This window comes from Talpa occidentalis, unplaced genomic scaffold, assembly GCF_014898055.3.
Source record: "Talpa occidentalis isolate TD23 unplaced genomic scaffold, MPIMG_talOcc4v2.1 talOcc4.13, whole genome shotgun sequence".
In the NCBI taxonomy this organism is placed as follows: Eukaryota; Metazoa; Chordata; class Mammalia; order Eulipotyphla; family Talpidae; genus Talpa; species Talpa occidentalis.
The window spans coordinates 38,315,142-38,332,671 of record NW_023601322.1 but is presented as its reverse complement, the minus strand read 5'-3'; the positions used below and the strand labels follow the sequence as shown (position 1 = coordinate 38,332,671).

Below are 17,530 nucleotides of genomic sequence, written 5' to 3'. Positions count from 1 at the left end.
AAATGTTAAAGACAAAAATAAAGTTGGGAGGAGGCAAGGAAGCCCTGGGACACAGGATGGCCAGTGGACTAAACACTCACAAAGAGGAGAGGAGGGACAGGCAAGCAGAAAAGCATCCTAGCAGAAAAAGAGCAAAAGTTCAGATGTAGGAACAGACACAAACAGGCACAACAGGAGACCACAGACCTCAGAACAAAGCCAGCTGGGTGAGAGTGGAGCAGAGAGGTGCGAGAGGCAGGGGAGCAGGGCCGACCCCACGGGGCTTTGCAGGCCCTGGGAGCAGAATGGGAAGACAAGCAAGAAGGGCCGGGCTCTGCACTCAAACTTCATGTGGAACGTGAGACTCATTTCTGGATGGCGTTTTAAGAAAAAAAAGAAGCACGGGTGAAAAGTGAGAAAGGAAGGAACTAGAAAAGGAACAATCGAAGGATGTTGGAGATGGTTAGCCAGGGGAAAAGCAGAATTTACTGGTTGTTCCAAATAGCTGAGGAATTCTCATGAGAGAAAACATTTTTTCGCAATGCTTCAGAGCACAGACTTGAAACCACAAATAAAAAATATAGGAAGATAAAAATCTTCCCTTAATGTAAAGTTTAATTCTCTAATATTTACAGTTCTCTATACATTGGAATGAGTGGCCCTAGGAAGACATGATTTATTTGTAATAGTAGCAGCACAGAGCACGAGCTAATATCTGTGTGTTTACTGTGTATCAGATGTTATTACATATACTTGGTGTACCATCTCATATAACCCTCCCACAATCCTGTGGTATTATCACTGATGTATAAACTCAATCTTTTTTTTTTTTATTTTTTAATGTGTTGATATACAGTTTTTAAAAATTATTTATTTATTCATGCATACAAGAACCAGGGTATAGGACAGATGTGCGGGAGGGTGAGAGGGTTCACCAGAGACAGAGCAGGGAACAGAACAGGCAGACTGACTGAAATACACTGCCGAGGGGAGCAGTGGGCGAGACAGGAGAGATCTGCTACGCCATGTGGGTATCTCCCTGGCTGCCTGGGATGGAACCCACACTGAAGAGGCTGCGGACAGCTTCACAGCACTGCGCTCAACCACCAGGGAGGCCCAAAAACTCAATCTTAATGAGATTTTATGACCTGTGTAGGATCATACAGCAATAGGTGACAGAGCCAGTACTGAATCCCAGGTCTGTCTGGCTTTAGCTCCATGCTCTTAACCACCCAAGTACATTTCCTTATGTCCACTGAAAGAAGTGCTTACATAGCATGTAAAATGAACATCTAGCTGGCAGGAAGTTTGGAGAGATGATTTCTCACAAGTGAAAGAAAATTAGATGACCTCTAAAACTCCTTTTTACAATTTTGTGGTTATATTTTTCTAACTTATTTTTAAATTTTTCTTTGGCTCCAAGGTTTATTCAAATTCTGTACTTCTGAATATGACTAAAGATCAAATGATAACAATTTCATTACACAATATGTTAAATTCCCTGTTTGATTCTAATGTTCAGGTTAATCATTTTCTGGTTTTGAGTAATTCACACTTTATTGCCTCCTATGTGCAAGTGAAGAAAGGCTTGACTTTTCTCAAGTATATCCATTTCCTTGTCTCATATTTTATATCTGTGATTCATATTTATATCTGTGATTCAAACATACAATTACTCTCATTTTCCTAAGTCAGCTCTATAGACAAGATAAAATTCTTTTCAATTCAGCAAACTATCCTTCAAAATACAACAGCAGATCAACATTTGATATCTAATCTAAAGAAAGATAACATAAAAGCAAAATACAGATACATAGACTTAAACCAAGTCTGAAGTCCACGGAAACCTCAAGAACATTCCCTGCTTTGTGCAGCTTCATTTTTCTTAATTGGAGGAAAAAGAGGGGACTAGGAGGGTTGGGGCTGTGGAACCTCTACCACACTTCAACCGGAGCAAGTTTTGAGTGGTTTGAAAAATAATGGAATAATCAATGCTTTGCAGGGATACATGGGCTAAAGTAAGAAGAGATACTTTACCCCTGAGGTTAACATTTGTATGGAAAACATGACTAGCTCTACTAATAAAAACTTGGGTGCATATTTCAATCAATTAGGATGTCCACTATTAAAAACAAAGGGGAAAAAAGAACAAGTGTTGACGGTGATATAGAGAAATTAGAACCCTTGTATACTATTGGTAGTGATGTAAAGTGGTTTTGTGACTATGGAAAATAGCATGATGAGTCTTAAAGAAATTAAAAACAGAATTACCACCTGATTCAGCAATTCCACATCTGAGTACATACCCAAAGGAACTGAAAGCAGAAACATGGAGATATTTGTATATCTGCGCTCAGAGCAGCAGTACGCACAATAGCCAAAAGTTGGAATCAAGCCAAGAGCAACATCAATGAGTGAACGGATAAACAAGATGTGGTATATTTATACAATGGAATATTATTCAGTCTTAAAAGGAAAGGAAATTCTAACACACGCTATAACATGATGAACTTGAAGGCATTATGTTAAGGGAGATAAGCCACCATCATAAGTGTTATGATTCCACTTATACAAGGTTCCTGAAGTAGTAAAATTTAGAGACATAGAAAATGGAATGGGGGTTGCCAGGGACTGGAGGAAGTGGGGAGTTATTGTTGAATGAATAGTGTGTCAAGTTTGCAAAATGAAAACAGTTCTGGAGATGGTGGTGATGGCTGCACAACAATGTGAGTGCACTTAATGCTACTGACCTATATGCTCATAAATGGTTAGGGTGATAATGTTATGCTATGTGTTTTACCATAAGTAAAAATAATTTGAAATTTCCCTCCAAAATATTGAGCTAAATATATATATATTTATATATATATTTATATATTTATATATATATATATATATAGGTTGTTTTACACTTAATGTGAAAAAAGAAAAAGGCTCCTATTCTAACACCTGTTTTATATTTTAACTTGGGTCCTTGAAATTACCCACAACAAAGTCAACATTAAATGGATATGCTCCCATATATGAAAATGTACACATACAAAAGTATATACAGAAAATAAAATCAAAGAGTCAAGTACAAATCTATTCTTAACATTTTAGCAACTATTTACTTAGGACTTCATTACTTGCAGATAAATCCCCCAATACAATCATTGTACCTGAACACACTCTGCACATTCAACTAATTCATAACAGAATGCTGCAATCAGTTATTTCCAAACCATAAGGCTGTAAAAACACAGAAATATTTGATACAGTATGAAGGTAGGACCTACCAGTGATGGAGCCTACACAGATACTGTGGACAAACCACAAATCTAGCTATGAATTCTCTTAAGCACAAAATAGAAAGAGAAATACAATTATGTCCTTTTAATTGTCCACGAAGAAAAAAAAAAATACCAGTTCTTTAGGGAAAACAAACTCCCTCTTTGCCCTTAGCTATAATTTCTCATTCAGGATTATATATAGGGGAACAAGAGTATTAGAGGGCAAGACAATAATATCATTAAAGGTAATTTTTTTTTTTTTTTTTAAGAAATTGAGGGCATCCTCCAACATACAGCTCAGTGAGGGCCATTTATCAGGACACCAGGAAGATTTAGCTCAGGCTATAACATTCTGATAGTTTAATTTTAGGATAAAATTTAGAATATCCAGAGAAATGGATGAATTCCATATGTTCCATAGATGTGACTTCCATCAAGTATATATTTTCACAAATAGCCGAAACAGTACTGAATAGCATTTGCTGCTGAGAACCTGGAATTCAGGTATTTTTTGCAAAATCTGAAGACACTGCATTATTTGAGTTCATCTGTTTATTTCTAAAAATTTGACATCTTTTAGTCAAATTGAGAAATTAGTTTATAAATGGTCACATAAGCATTTGAAACCATCTTCTCTGATGGATGAATTTTTCTAATTCAAGCAGCATGTGTGACCTGCTGGGTTATTCTTCAGCCCTAAATGTGGAGGCAGAAACCAGGGTTACACTCTAGTTAAGCCTCCACCTAGCTATAAAAGCTTGGGGAAGAAGCTCACCCTCATTTCAGGACTGAGACTCTCCTCTTCAGAAACATAAAGGAGAACAGGTCAATCATTGAAAACTGTTTTACTGGAGGTGGTTCAGAAGGTGAAGAGATGTTCTTACTTTACCTGTTTTTTGTAGTGGTATTCATCTTAGACCTCAATAAAACCTTTGAAATCGCCAAGCTGGATGCTCTACAATCTGTGATTGATTCTATCACTTTAGGATTTTTAAACAATGAATCCATAAAACAAAATATTCAAAATGAAATCATTCCTATCACAGGAAAGAAGTTATACTAAGGAGAATTACATTCACAAACTTCATTTCTAACTGAGCTGTCCAGTATCCAGAACAAGAAAAACTTCCTTATAGAAGCTCAAAAAGGCACAATATCCTGACCATAGCTGATAACACATAAGAAATAAATGATATCACTACAACCCGGCATCCAGTCACCAGATGACACAGAAAGTCCATGTTTCCAGATCCCTTCTACCAGAAGACTGACACTTTCTTGAATCTGTCTCAACCACTGAGCTAAGCATCTTGTCATTCTTATCATCACCTACTGCTCCCACCAGGGTTTCTTTGATCCAACACCCCATGCCACAAACCACTATTAATTCCACTTTACTATACATGAATTGAGCACAAAATCCTTGCAAGGTATTTTTTAAAAAATAAAACAAGTGAAGACTATGTTAAATAAAACTGTTGAGTCTATCCTTATCTCATTTGAGTCTCACAGCCATCCCTGAAGTAGAGAGAAGAGGTCTGTGTTAACAACTTTGTGTTACACAGGAGGAATGTGAGGCTTTGGAATAAGCTGCCCAGAGTCATATCATCAACATGGTCACCAAACCTGGAGCTGACTGAAACTGGCACCACGAGGCTACAAATAATAACAGTTCATATTCTAAAATCTGTACTTTCTTCCTAGGTCTTCCCCATACTCTCCCTGTCACCATTTGGATTGTACAAGGAATAACAAAGATCAGAAGGTAAATACTGGTAAACCTTTGAGCAGCTAAAGAAAATCAGACAGATTATTCACTTTTCCTCTCTGGTGCTGGAGCCAAGGTTCTAAGGAGAAGGAAAGGGCAAGGACGGAATATGTTGAGCATAAATGGGAAAATTCTCCAAGTATGTGGGATATAAAATTAGAGACAGGGCCTCCCTGGTGGCGCAGCAGTTGAGCGCTGGGTTGCAAAGCTGCCCGCAGCCTTTGCAGTGCCCATTCGATCCCCGGCCTCTAGGCAAGGGTCCCACATGGTGTGCAGACCTCTCCTGCTGCCCGCTGCTCCCCTCAGCAGTGTATTTCATCAGTCTGCCTGTTCTGTTCTCCCCTCTGGCTCTGGTGAATTCTCTCACCCTTCTGCGCTTCTGACTGTACCCAGTGCTTGTATTAACAAATAAATCTTTTTAAAAAAAAATTAGAGACAGAACAAAAAAAAAAAAATGGGAGGGGGAGCGGGAAAGGGAAGGGGCGTGGCAAGGGAATGGTAATCATTCTTCTGCCATGTAAAGTATCAAGGTACAGAAAGGAAAATGCATGAAAAAAGGAAGAAGGAGGTAAGTAGCAAAGTACAAAAAACAACTGGAAAGAAATGCCAAACAATAAAAATAAGTAAGACTCAAGTAAGAGAAAAAATTGGGAATAGTCAAAACCTTCCAGAAGTTTTAGGTTCTAGTTTTAAATATTAGGAGGGTAGTTCTCAGATGGAAATACGAAGCCTAGGAAATACATTATTGAAGTAAGTAAAATAAAGTAGTGGATAAAGCTAGCAGTGATATATTCACTAAATTATAATGTAATAAAATTAGGAAACATGCAACTTGAAGTCTGGAAAAAAAATTGGAACAAATTATCCACTCTCATGGGACAGAGGATAATAAATGTATAGATACTAGGGGAAAAAAATCAAAGAAACATGAATGGGACAATTAAAATTTAATTTTAAAAAGGGGAAATAGAAAAAAAAGGTAAAGAAAATTCTTTGAAAACTAAACAAAGCCTTAATTAGACTGATTTTAAAGAAAGAAATTTACTTGGAGTTATCCAAATAAATACTAAGAAAAAGAATGAAAAAAGATTAAGAAAGGGAATATATAATTACAGATCAAACATAAGTTAAAAAGACAATAAAAAATATTATGACATCTTTACACAAATTAATTCCTAGATATTAGGACTAGCCAAAACTTACTCAAAAGAAATAGAAAACTAACAGTCTTATAACCATTAGCTACATATAATTACTAGTAAAAAAAAAAAATGCATTCTTAACAGTGAATCATTAGAAGAATGGCTTTTTTAAAAATCAGGGCTGAACATGGATTCCCACGCTCTCAGCTTCTACTCAACATTGTCCTGAAGGTCCTAGCAAGTAATTAAGAAGAGGAAAAGATAAGAAAAACAAATAAGAGGAATGAAGATAGAAAGAAAGGAACAAAATTGTAATTATTCACAGATTTTGACGGTCTACATAGATGTAATCAGTCTATTATTTGTGCATTTTCACTTGCCATGTACTCCTCTGCTCACTGTAAACCTAATCTAATGGACAAACTTCAGTTGTTATTTGACCTTCTCGGGCCACTTGTCTCCCTTGGCCTCCACCATTCTAGACTTCTGTTTCTCTGGCTGCTTTTTTGCAGAGCTTTCTTCCTCTTGTAAACATCAGTATCCAATGCTTTAAGACTTTTTCAAACGCTATTGCTCCTCACTGGTATTATTTACTCCTTCAGTTTTATCTCTGTGCTTATTCAGATGACTCTCAATACTAATGATGCCCAAATTTTTATTGTACAAGTAGGTATGACCTTACTTGGGGGTCATCATTTCCATAGGTAAACTCATTTTTCCCTACTCTTTTATTTACTACTTTAGTCCCCTTCTATCTAGCAACTTGTACAGTAACCTGAGAGGCATCTATGAATCCACCATCTTCATTCCTCTATAATCAGCTTCTATTTATGTTGTTTACTTCTAAAGTTTCTGTATCTTCCATTCCTTTTCCATAGCCACCAACTTTATTCAGGTTCATCCTGATCATCTCTTGAATTCCTATACCTGGTTGCCCCAGCTTTCAGGCCTGTCCTCTAATCCTTCTTTTAAGGAACAAATCTGATTAAATCTCTCCCCAGATTAAAATATTTTAGTGATTCTAACTGCCCCAGATAAGATTCAAACTATTTATGCACATTTTACAGTCTTTCAAGAGGACCTTGCTTCTGTTCACCTGAACTTGACTTTCTCTATGCTTCCCTCGCTGTTTCAGTCCTTTTTTTTTTTTTTTTAAGATTTATTTATTTATACAAGCACTGGGTACAGTCAGAAGTGCGGGAGGGTGAGAGAATTCACCAGAGTCAGAGCGGGGAGCAGAGCAGGCAGACTGACGAAATACACTGCTGAGGGGAGCAGCGGGTGCGGCAGGAGAGGTCTGCCATGCCATGTGGGACCCTCGCTGGCGGCCAGGGATCTAACCGGCACTTCAGAGGCTGCAGGCAGCGGCTGCAGGCAGCTTCACAGTGCGGCACTCAACCACCTGCGCCACCAAGGAGGCCCATGTTCCAGTCTTAATGAACTATTTGCTAGAATTCATTCTTTTCTATTCCCTGTCAGGGTGCTGTGCATTTTTTAAGAATTCATTCAGTCATCTGTTTTCTGAACACAGACTGATACGGTAGTGTCTGGCAAGGTAAACATTCTGTAAATGTTCAATACTTTCTGAACTAAGAAAAAATTCTTTATAAAAAGCAATAGACATCAAAAATATCATGGATCATTATAAAAATATTGGGAATTACATCCTTAACATTGAGTCAAATGAAAATAAAATTGTGTCTATCTATAACTTAAGCCTAGCTGCTTCAAACATTAATTTGTAGCAGTGTATTTCTGGATTAAATATACAATAACTTTTAAAAATATATAGGCATCTATGTTGAATGTGGGTAAAATACAAATTCAAAATTTGTACTTTTTAGAGAAATTACAATTTTCCTTATCTAGTCCTCATGAAACTGTTACACAATCATATCTGAATGCCAGAAATGCTGAAAAATCCATGAAATTTTAAAAGAATGTATATAGTAAACACACACTGTACAGATTGTAGTGTTGCATAATTACCTTATTCTTAAATATTTAAAATATGCTTGGACTATCTTTATAAACAACCCTGAATACCAATATATGCTTTTGTTTTTATTTTTTTAATTTTTTTTTATTTTTGAAGAATATTTGCTTCCCCCTCCCCCTCAGGTTGAGTCCCCATAGGAAATGCTTTTGTTTTTAATATGGAAAGCCTAGTAAGCTTTTTAATTTTCCTCCATTCTGCAAGGTGCATAACTGAGGGTAAAAAGATTATGTGGGTCACTTTTACCAACAATTAAATGCAATAGTAAACCTTTTAAAAGCTTCTAGAGAAGGCAAACTAAAGTTCTGCAACTATATTTACAGTGATACAAATTCCTTTAAGACCTCAGACTAGTAAAAATAATACTGGCACAATGGTTCTCCAGAATTCATGCTCAAATTAATATCTGCTCAAAAAAACTGAGCTAACTAGCCACGTCATCATCTTCAAAGCTGAAATCAAACATGATTTGGACCCGAGATTAACTTTGGTTTGTTCTCAAACTGAAAAGAAAATTTACATTTAGATGCTCATATTTTATCCTACTCACATTCCACCAACACATTTCAAGCATTTTTTCTCTTTTGAAAGAGTCCTGCTAGCAACTCTAAGTCTTCAGGATGAAGTGCCTTCATTCTGTCTTTGATCCCGATTAAAATTAAGAAACTTTTAATAGCTTTAACAACTCTCAAAAGCTCTTCACTGGCATCTTCCTCTCTTACTACCCTCCCCCTCCAAATCCAAAAAGGGGGGGTCGGTGAGAGGGGAGAAACAGCAACAGAAAACAACTAGCCACATGCTCTGAATGTGAGAGAACATGATTCTCCACTGGTTCAGGCTACAAAGAAGCCTATGAGCAATCTAAAATCCCAATCAAAACACGCAAGTTAAAAGTCGCCTCCCCCAGTCCCCAACTCCAGAATAATTTCCTCTCTCCTCAATACACGCATGCACTTCCCCTCGTTTTCTTGGAAATTTAGTGGCCTCAGAACACTGGATGGTTAAGTTCATCTCAATGTCAGCCAGGGCAGAGACATGCAAAAAATCACTAACTTGGAAGGTTATTTAGGACAATAATGTCTTTCACTGTCTTACTCCTCCCACTCTAGTCCCACTTGACCTAATACCAATGTTTAGTGAAAAAACACATCACCAGGCTTTTCCCCCAGGGGCTCTCGCCGATGCAAACACACAGGGCAGGAGGACCCTGCTAGGCAGAGAGCCGGGTCTCCCAGCTTCCCGCACCCCTCCCCACCAGCCACGGCTGCACCCCGCTCCGCAAGCCAGCCAGCAGCCAACTATTCTTGGATCTACTTACATCCCTAAATCTCGGCTGGCCTCCCCCCCACCCCTTCCCCAGTGTCCTCCGTTGTCCCTGAGGCTGACCCAGCAAAGCCCCAGAGCAAACACACACCCACACACCTGGGCCGGATCCGGGGATCCCAGCTGGCGCTCTCCACCCTGCGCTCCTCCGCCAGCTCCGGCACGAATGCGCTCGGCTCGGCCTGTTCCTCCGCCTTCCCTCGGCGACCCAGGGCGGCACCGCAAGGTCTCCCTAAGTCACCTTCGGTGGCCCGCCCCTGGCTCCCGTGAGGTCCAACAGGGGCGCGGCCCGCCCACAGCCCAGGACTTCCACCCAGGCGCCAGGAGGGCCACCAGAGTCCCTGAGCCCCTCGGCCGCAGAGCCGCCCTCCAGCTCGCGGGGAGAGCGCGGGCAGCGCGGCGAATGGCCTGCGGCAGGCGGCTCCGCTGCTGGCGTCCTCCCTCCTCCCCACCCCCTTCCAAGTCACCGGCTGGCGGAGGCGCAGGTAGGGACCTGCCAGGGGGCAGCGGGAGCCAGCAACCGCCCCCACCCGCCTAGCATGCCGGTGGCCTGGAATTTTCGGGGAAGAAAAGGCTACTCGCGCCCCGAGTCCATCCCGGCAGAGGCTCCGGCGAGGTCCTAGAGTGGGCGCTGTGTGGCAGCCCTCGCCTGGAGAGGCCCGCCCCGGCAACTTTTCAATGGCTAGCCTGCGCCTCGCCAACAGCCTTTCCTTTCTTTTCCACCTGGAAGAAAACTGACACTCAGGCTTCCACTGAAGAGTTACTATTTCTGATTCCAAAATTAACATTTTTAAATCCTTTTTTGGGCTACGATTTGAGCATAAGGAAAACAACGGAAATAATCTTATTAATGTGAAACCATTTTACATGCAATAAATGGTTTCGTATTCCAGTTAGACTTGAAAGGCACTCAAAGCACAGGAAACCCACCTCATAAACCCCACATTTACATGTGATGTTAAGGCCTGTGAGATGTCTGGTTAACTATGAGGTTTTGGTGGGGGAAAAACACAAACTCTGTTCCAACGGTAGTTTTAAACCTTTTTAATACACGTAAGTCTGTCCTCAGTCTTTAAAGGATCGGAATAATATTAAACATGCCTTTGACAAGATCCCAGGGAACGGCAAATTCAGTTCCAACAGAGGTTGGTTATATTTTCACTACAGCTCTAAAATCTGTAAAAAGAAAGGACCATACTCAGAAAATTTGGAGAGTCAGTGAGGTTTTATGGTGTCATTGAAAAGTTAGTTTTCCTTTTTTTAAATTCTAAATTGATAATTAAATATGAATGGATTTTGAAACATCACACTGGCATTAAAAAGGAATTTCTGCTACAGACTCATTCTTCCTAGACCCTGAAAATTTCAGAATAAATGCCATTTACAATAGTAGTACTAGACAGCAAAACAAAACATTAAACAACAAAGACTACTTTGTTTTAGAAGGCAATTTACAGAGCACCCAAAATATGTTAGGTACTGTGCTGGGGAATTTCAGATAAAATAACTCATTTGTATTCTTATTTTCAGATTTGGAAACAATTTCCAGAGATGTACTAATCTGCTCAAGGTTGAGGTAGCAGAGTTAATGGCCTGGTTGATCTTAAAGCTTATATCCTTTCCTCTCTATATTCATTATTCATTCAAATATTCACTCATCATTTACTATATGCCAAATAGCTATAAAACATAGAGTTGCTTACTCTAGGCACTCCAGTTTAGTAAATATATAATGATATCGGGTAAGTGCTACAAGAGAGAAGAACTCATGGAATAGGAGGGACAACTAACTCAGTTCTGAAGGGTGAAGCCTGGATTAGGAAATGATGGCAGTTATCCAACAGCACAATACTGAGAACTTTATATAATAGAGTGGCCATGGAGAATTTCTGTGTTGGGGTGAGGGAAGAGGAAGTTAAAAGAGATAGACAACTGAAATACAGAATTAAAATGGCAGGACTTGATAAAGGTAGGGTTAAAAGAAGAAGGATAAAACAAAGATAGCGCCCATATTTCTGGCTTGAGTTATGGAATAAGTGCTAATTCCATCTTTTGGTTGAATTGATAATTTAGTTTTAGACACTTTGGTTTTTAAATGCTTCTGATACAACCACATGTTCAAAAGGCATATACAGGATATACTGGTTCGGAGCTCAGGAAAGATCTAAGGTGGAGATACCTGAGTCATGATGGATTTCTGGTTGAAGGAGTAGGTGAGATTAGCCTGAGAGAATGCTGAGTGAGAAGGCCACCCACAGAAACCTCAAAGCATAGGCAGAAGAAAAGATGCTTTTGGGAGGGATGAGAATGAACTTCTAAAAAGGAAAAAGTCCCAGAAGGGGGAGGCACTGTGGAAATCATAGAGAAGAATTCCACAAAGCAAGAAGCAGTCAAATGCCAGATCCTTCAAAGGGTCAGCAGGTAATTTAAAGTTGTCATCTGATTTAACAATCAGGAGATACTGACGAGAATAGTTTCTGTGGACCAGTTGAGCAATAAAGAATAACAGAAGGTATCATATTTTCAAAATTGGAAATGGAAAGGGATGTAGAAAAGCAGAAGCTGTAAGAGAGCAGAGAATTCAAAATGTAGAGAAGACCTGTTTTGAAGCAGGATGGATCCAGGAGACATACCTCCAATAAAAGGAAAGATGAGTTGAGAGTGGAAGAGACTGAGAGCATATGCGACAATTATCTAATGTGTTAAGGAATTTTGCTCAGATGAGAGGGAAGTGAGGAAACTGTTGAGTTAGAGGTAAAGGCTTGAAAGATGTAAACTTCAGAAACAAAAATTAGAAACACAAAATGATTAAGTCTTTGAACACCCCAGAAAGCTACATAAATATTACAGACCATGACTTTATAGAATTATAAGCCCAAATGAGTCTGTGATTTCTCTCCAAAGCCATCAGCATGTAATTGGAGAAAAAATGCCTTTTGGTTGCTTCCAATTTAAATTCTGAGTCTTTCCAGTATACCACACACTTAGCATTACTATCACCCAATCATACATTTGATTTGCAGCTCTGTAGCAGTCAGGAGATTTAACACGGAAGTATAAAATATAAGTGAGCTGAAATGAACTTTAAAAGTTCATGTAAGTGCAAAAAGTGATTATAAGAGAGCTCTGAGCAAGTACATCCAGCTGCCTTTTCCTACTTTGGAAAAGCAAATTTGACTAATATTAAGGGAACTTGATAATACACAGAACAAGGAAGGCACCAGTGATTGCTTCTGTGTGACAAGTTAACCATTTCCAATACCACCCTCTGCTGAGAAAAACTACAGACCCAAAAATCATTCATGAAACCAGTTTCCAGTCTTATAAATGGGACTTTCAAACAATATTAAAGAAAAAAAATATAGCATGCACATTCTGTTAAGTTTCTCAAATACACCACCCTACAAATTCAAATTTTCAAAGTTACATTCATAAGGTGACAAACATCTACATTTTCTTTAGTAGATCACAAACTTTACAGATTATTTTACACATTACAGTTTTTTCAACAACATTAAATAATACCATTTGCAAGTAAAATATGCCTGCAATACTACTGCATTTATGTAGAAGTCATATGGATACCTCAAGTATCCATGAGAGCATGCACGACAATAATCTAATGTGTTAAGGAATTTTGCTCAGATGAGAGGGAAGTGAGGAAACTGTAGAGTTAGAAGTCATATCAGATCATGCCCATTTGAAGCAAAGAACACCCACATAGCACAGAAATAAAAGGGTCCACTCCCAAATCTAGGCACTAAAAAACTCCCTACATTTCTCAGAGAAGCCAGTTTACTCGTATGATGGCCATAATTTTGCTGAGTTTGATTATCTAGAGATTGGAAAGAGTAAATCAGAAAAATGATATCAACATTCCACTTTTTTAAAAAGATTTATTTATGCATACAAGAGTTGGGGTGCAGGCGAGAGATGCAGGGGGTGAGAGGATTCACCAGAGACAGAGTGGGAAGAGAACAGGCAGACTGGCTGAAATACACTGCTGAGGGGAGCAGCGGACGAGACAGGAGAGGCTGCCTCACCATCAATATTCCACTTTCAGAGACAGAAACACAGTTAATCTAAAAATCAACAGAGAATTTTTAGAGACCCATAAAAACTCAAAAAGCATTAACAAGACTGGCCCAAAATAGAAAACACAGAGTCCTATGGGCATTATTCACTTAAGACATTTTTACATTAAGACACATAGTTACACTAACTACATCATTATGTCTGCATTCATGTAGCTAATTAACATATGTGGACCATTACTTCTTTTCAAAAAAATGAAAAATGATGTAAGAGTTATATAAAATAAAATATTAATTAAAAATTAAAAAATAGAAAAAAAAGTTGATTATAATAAAATGATAAACCCAGGTCAATGTTTAGTATAAAATGTATAGGCTTGCTTATGAGCTCATTTAGCTCATTGAAATTTGGATTCCACAGGCCTTGGCTCTTTGTGAGTAGTGGTATCTGAAATTTCTTAACTGGCCATCTGTTTGGCACAGATTAATAAGCACTGATGTAATGGTCATTGCATTCTATGCCTTCTATTTCCCTGCAATGGTCAGGCTAGTAATGGCTTCTGGTGTTTGACTGTATATTTTTAAGAATCACCTTTAGCCAATAAAAGAATAAGTAATCTGCTGATTCTGATTAACTTAATAAATATATTTGACTTCTTTGGAAGCTTTTGAGAAAAAAAAAAAAAGACATAGTTACAGTCATGCAACAGGACAATTCTGAGGCATAGAAAAAGATAAAAATAAGTTGTAGAATTTTAGCTTAAGTAGTAAAAGTTATTTAGAATAACTGCCATCAAAAAACTACTTAGTGAGGGGACTTCCTAGGGATGAAGTCTCAGTGCTATCACCACAGTGTATTTCAGGAAATCTGTCTGTTCTGCTCCCCACCATGTCTCTGGTAAATCCTCTCAATCCCCACACCTTTGGCCTACACCCCATTCTTTTACACACACACACACACACACACACACACACACACACGAAACTACAACCACAATATCAGTGAGTGAAAAGAATAAACTCACCCCATTTGCTACAACATGAATGAAGCTGGAAGGGATTATGCTAAGCGAAACTAGTGAGAAGGAGAAAGACAAACACTGGATGGTATCAATTATATGTAGTATATAGAGAAACCAGACAAGGGAGCAGAGCAAGCCAAACTCAAAAACTAGCCCTTCGAAACAGACTATAGAACTGAAACAGTCAGGGCCTCCCCGGTGGCGCAGCGGTTGAGCGCTGGGTTGCGAAGCTGCCCGCAGGCTCTGCGGCACTGGTTTGATCCCCAGCTGCTCCCCGGCCACCGGAGGAGGGTCCCACATGGCACGCAGATCTCTCCTGCCGCCCGCTGCTCCCCTCAGCAGTGTACTTCAGTCCTTCTGCCTGCTCTTCTCCCAGTTCTGGCTCTCGTGAATTCTCTCACCCTCCCGCACTTCTGACTGTACCCACTGCTTGTATAAATAAATAAATAAATAAATAAATAAATCTTAAAAAAAAAAAAGAACTGAAACAGTCAGAGGGGGAGGAGGAAGGAGCAGGTGAAGCATAAAATGGGGAACACAATGGACTATGGTGGTAGACTATGGTGCTTTGGTGGTGGGAATACTATGGAAACATCACCAGAAGCAGGGGAAACCTATACTTCCAAAATATAAACAACAAAGTAAACCAAAATAATCTAACAAAAAACAATTAGACTAGAATAAAAATAGCTTGCCTGTTGTGGAAGCTACAATCATATTTACTGGTTCCCTATTTTGTGTCAGATACTATACCAAGTATTTTGCCATTACAATCTCATTGCTCTTTAAACTTTTTTTCGGTTGGTCACCACTTTAAAAAGGATATTGTATTTAAAAACTAAAGTGAATACATTAAATAGCAGAGCCAGAAATTAGAGCCAGGTCTATGTGTGGTAGGTTCAAAGCTTATGATTACCCTTTCAATAAAATGTCCAGATAATAGAAATATAATTTATGTCAGATAAATAAGACATTACAGTACATAGTTATTCTTCTCTGACTTCAATTAAGCTATTAAATTCCTATGTTGTAATTCTTAGTCATTTGAAAGGCTAACTTTAATGATGCCATTTATCTTTCAAATATTTTGTAGGCTTCTCATTATCTATAATCATATTTCTCAGAAGGAAATTCATAAATTCTGAGGACCTCATGGAGTTTATATTTCATAGAATATGATATTGTAAAGATACTAAAAGTAATTTTAAAGATACTAAAAAGAAATATTAAAAATTAAAGTTTGGAGTAATAAATGTCATTTATTAAGTGAAAACTGTGTGATATACAACATGCTAATATGCTTTATATACATATAAATCAATATATATACATATATGTGATCCCAAAACCATACTGAGGTGTAATATATTTTCAGTTTACAGTAATTTGCCTAAGACCCCATAACTGGTTATGAAAAACCTGTTTCAGAGAGGTTCACTAGACTTTCCCATCAGGGCTCTTAACTATTTTTTTTTTTTTAAAGATTTATTTATTTATTTATACAAGTACTGGTTACAGTCAGAAGCGCCAGAGGGTGAGAGATTTCACCAGAGCCAGAGCAGGGAGCAGAACAGGCAGACTGACGAAATACACTGCTGAGGGGAACAGCGGATGTGACAGGAGAGGTCTGCGCGCCATGTGGAACCCTCCTCCAGTGGCCAGGGATCGAACCAGGGCTGCACAGTCTGAGGACAGCTTTGCAACCCAGTGCTCAACTGCTGCGCCACTGGGGAGGGCCAGGGCTCTTAACTTTCTATATGGTCTTCCTTATTTGAGTGGTATCATGATTCAGAGAACACATGAAGGACAGAACACAATGCAAACATTCCACAAATAATCAAATAAATTTTCTTTAAGAAAGTACCACCTCCTCCGAAAGCAAAATAAATGCAATGTTAATGATGCAAAAGCTCCAAGATAGCATCCCACATTTACAACTTGACTTTTTCCTCAGGGCTAACTGTCAGAAATTACAGTAAGCATTTTGCTTATATTATCTTATTTAATCCTCATGATAAAATTTAAAGGCTAAAAGAGGTTAATTAATCTAACCTTTAGGCTAATACTCTTGCACATCTAAATTTTCAGAGAGACTAGTTTTTAAGTAGTTTAAAAATTAGCATAGTTTGGTTTCTCCAGTAATTAAACACACAGTAATATAATACTTCTAATTTGTGTTCAATTTAAAACTATACATATCAAAATCCAAAAAGCATCCTACATCCATCAGGTACCACATACCTGAATAAATTTGGTTTTAATATGTACTACCTAACACCTGAGATATATGACATCATAATTTGTTCTGCAATGCTATCATCCTGTTTAAATACAGGTAGATCACTAAATCTAAATCTAAATTCCTCATTTAAATAAATTAGAATATAAAATCTGCAAACCACTTAAAATAGAAATGCTGAAAAGGGATGTTTTCAAACAGCATTAGAAGAATCAACCATCTAAAATATTTAATGAACAATTGTTCAATTTAATGAACAATTTAATTTCCCATTAAATTTAATGAACAATTTGTTATCTCTGATAATTAATACCATTATACTGAAATACTTTCTGCACGTTTTATATGAATTCATATTAGTATTTACAGATGTTACCTATTTTCCAAGTAAAACAATATACAATATATCAAGGCTGTATACATAACACACATAGCATTTTAAAAATTTGTATGTGAATTCACAAGGCTCCAAATCAAATCATGAGAAAATAAAATTTTAGATAGATGTAAGAAAAACATATAAACCATTTTAATCTATCATGTTTTACCAAAACCTAATTTCTAGCCAAAAGTTACAAATAAATTATAATAAGAAAAAGAAATTTAGGATCTTAATCTAGAAAACTGAAGATTCAACACACATGTAGAAGTCAATAAAATAAAAAGCGGAATGTTATTTGGCGTGCATTAAAATCATGAAAATGGAAAAAACCCAAAAATATAAGAAAAATCTTAGTTTAGACAACTCAAACATA

The 17,530-nt window shown here is 38.0% G+C and overlaps 1 protein-coding gene across 9 annotated transcripts in view; it reads right to left on the bottom strand.

Moving 5' to 3' along the window:
* Positions 1–17,530, bottom strand: part of OSBPL1A (oxysterol binding protein like 1A) — a 192,341-nt gene that overhangs the window by 91,290 nt on the left and 83,521 nt on the right. For 2 of the 9 annotated variants that reach the window (XM_054694134.1, XM_054694135.1), the window contains exon 1: positions 9,580–9,708. The exons of the other annotated variants lie outside the window; for them this stretch is intronic. The gene's annotated coding sequence lies outside the window, so the exon portion shown is untranslated. Of the gene's footprint in view, positions 1–9,579; positions 9,709–17,530 lie in introns of those variants that run through there. 9 annotated transcript variants of the gene reach the window in all.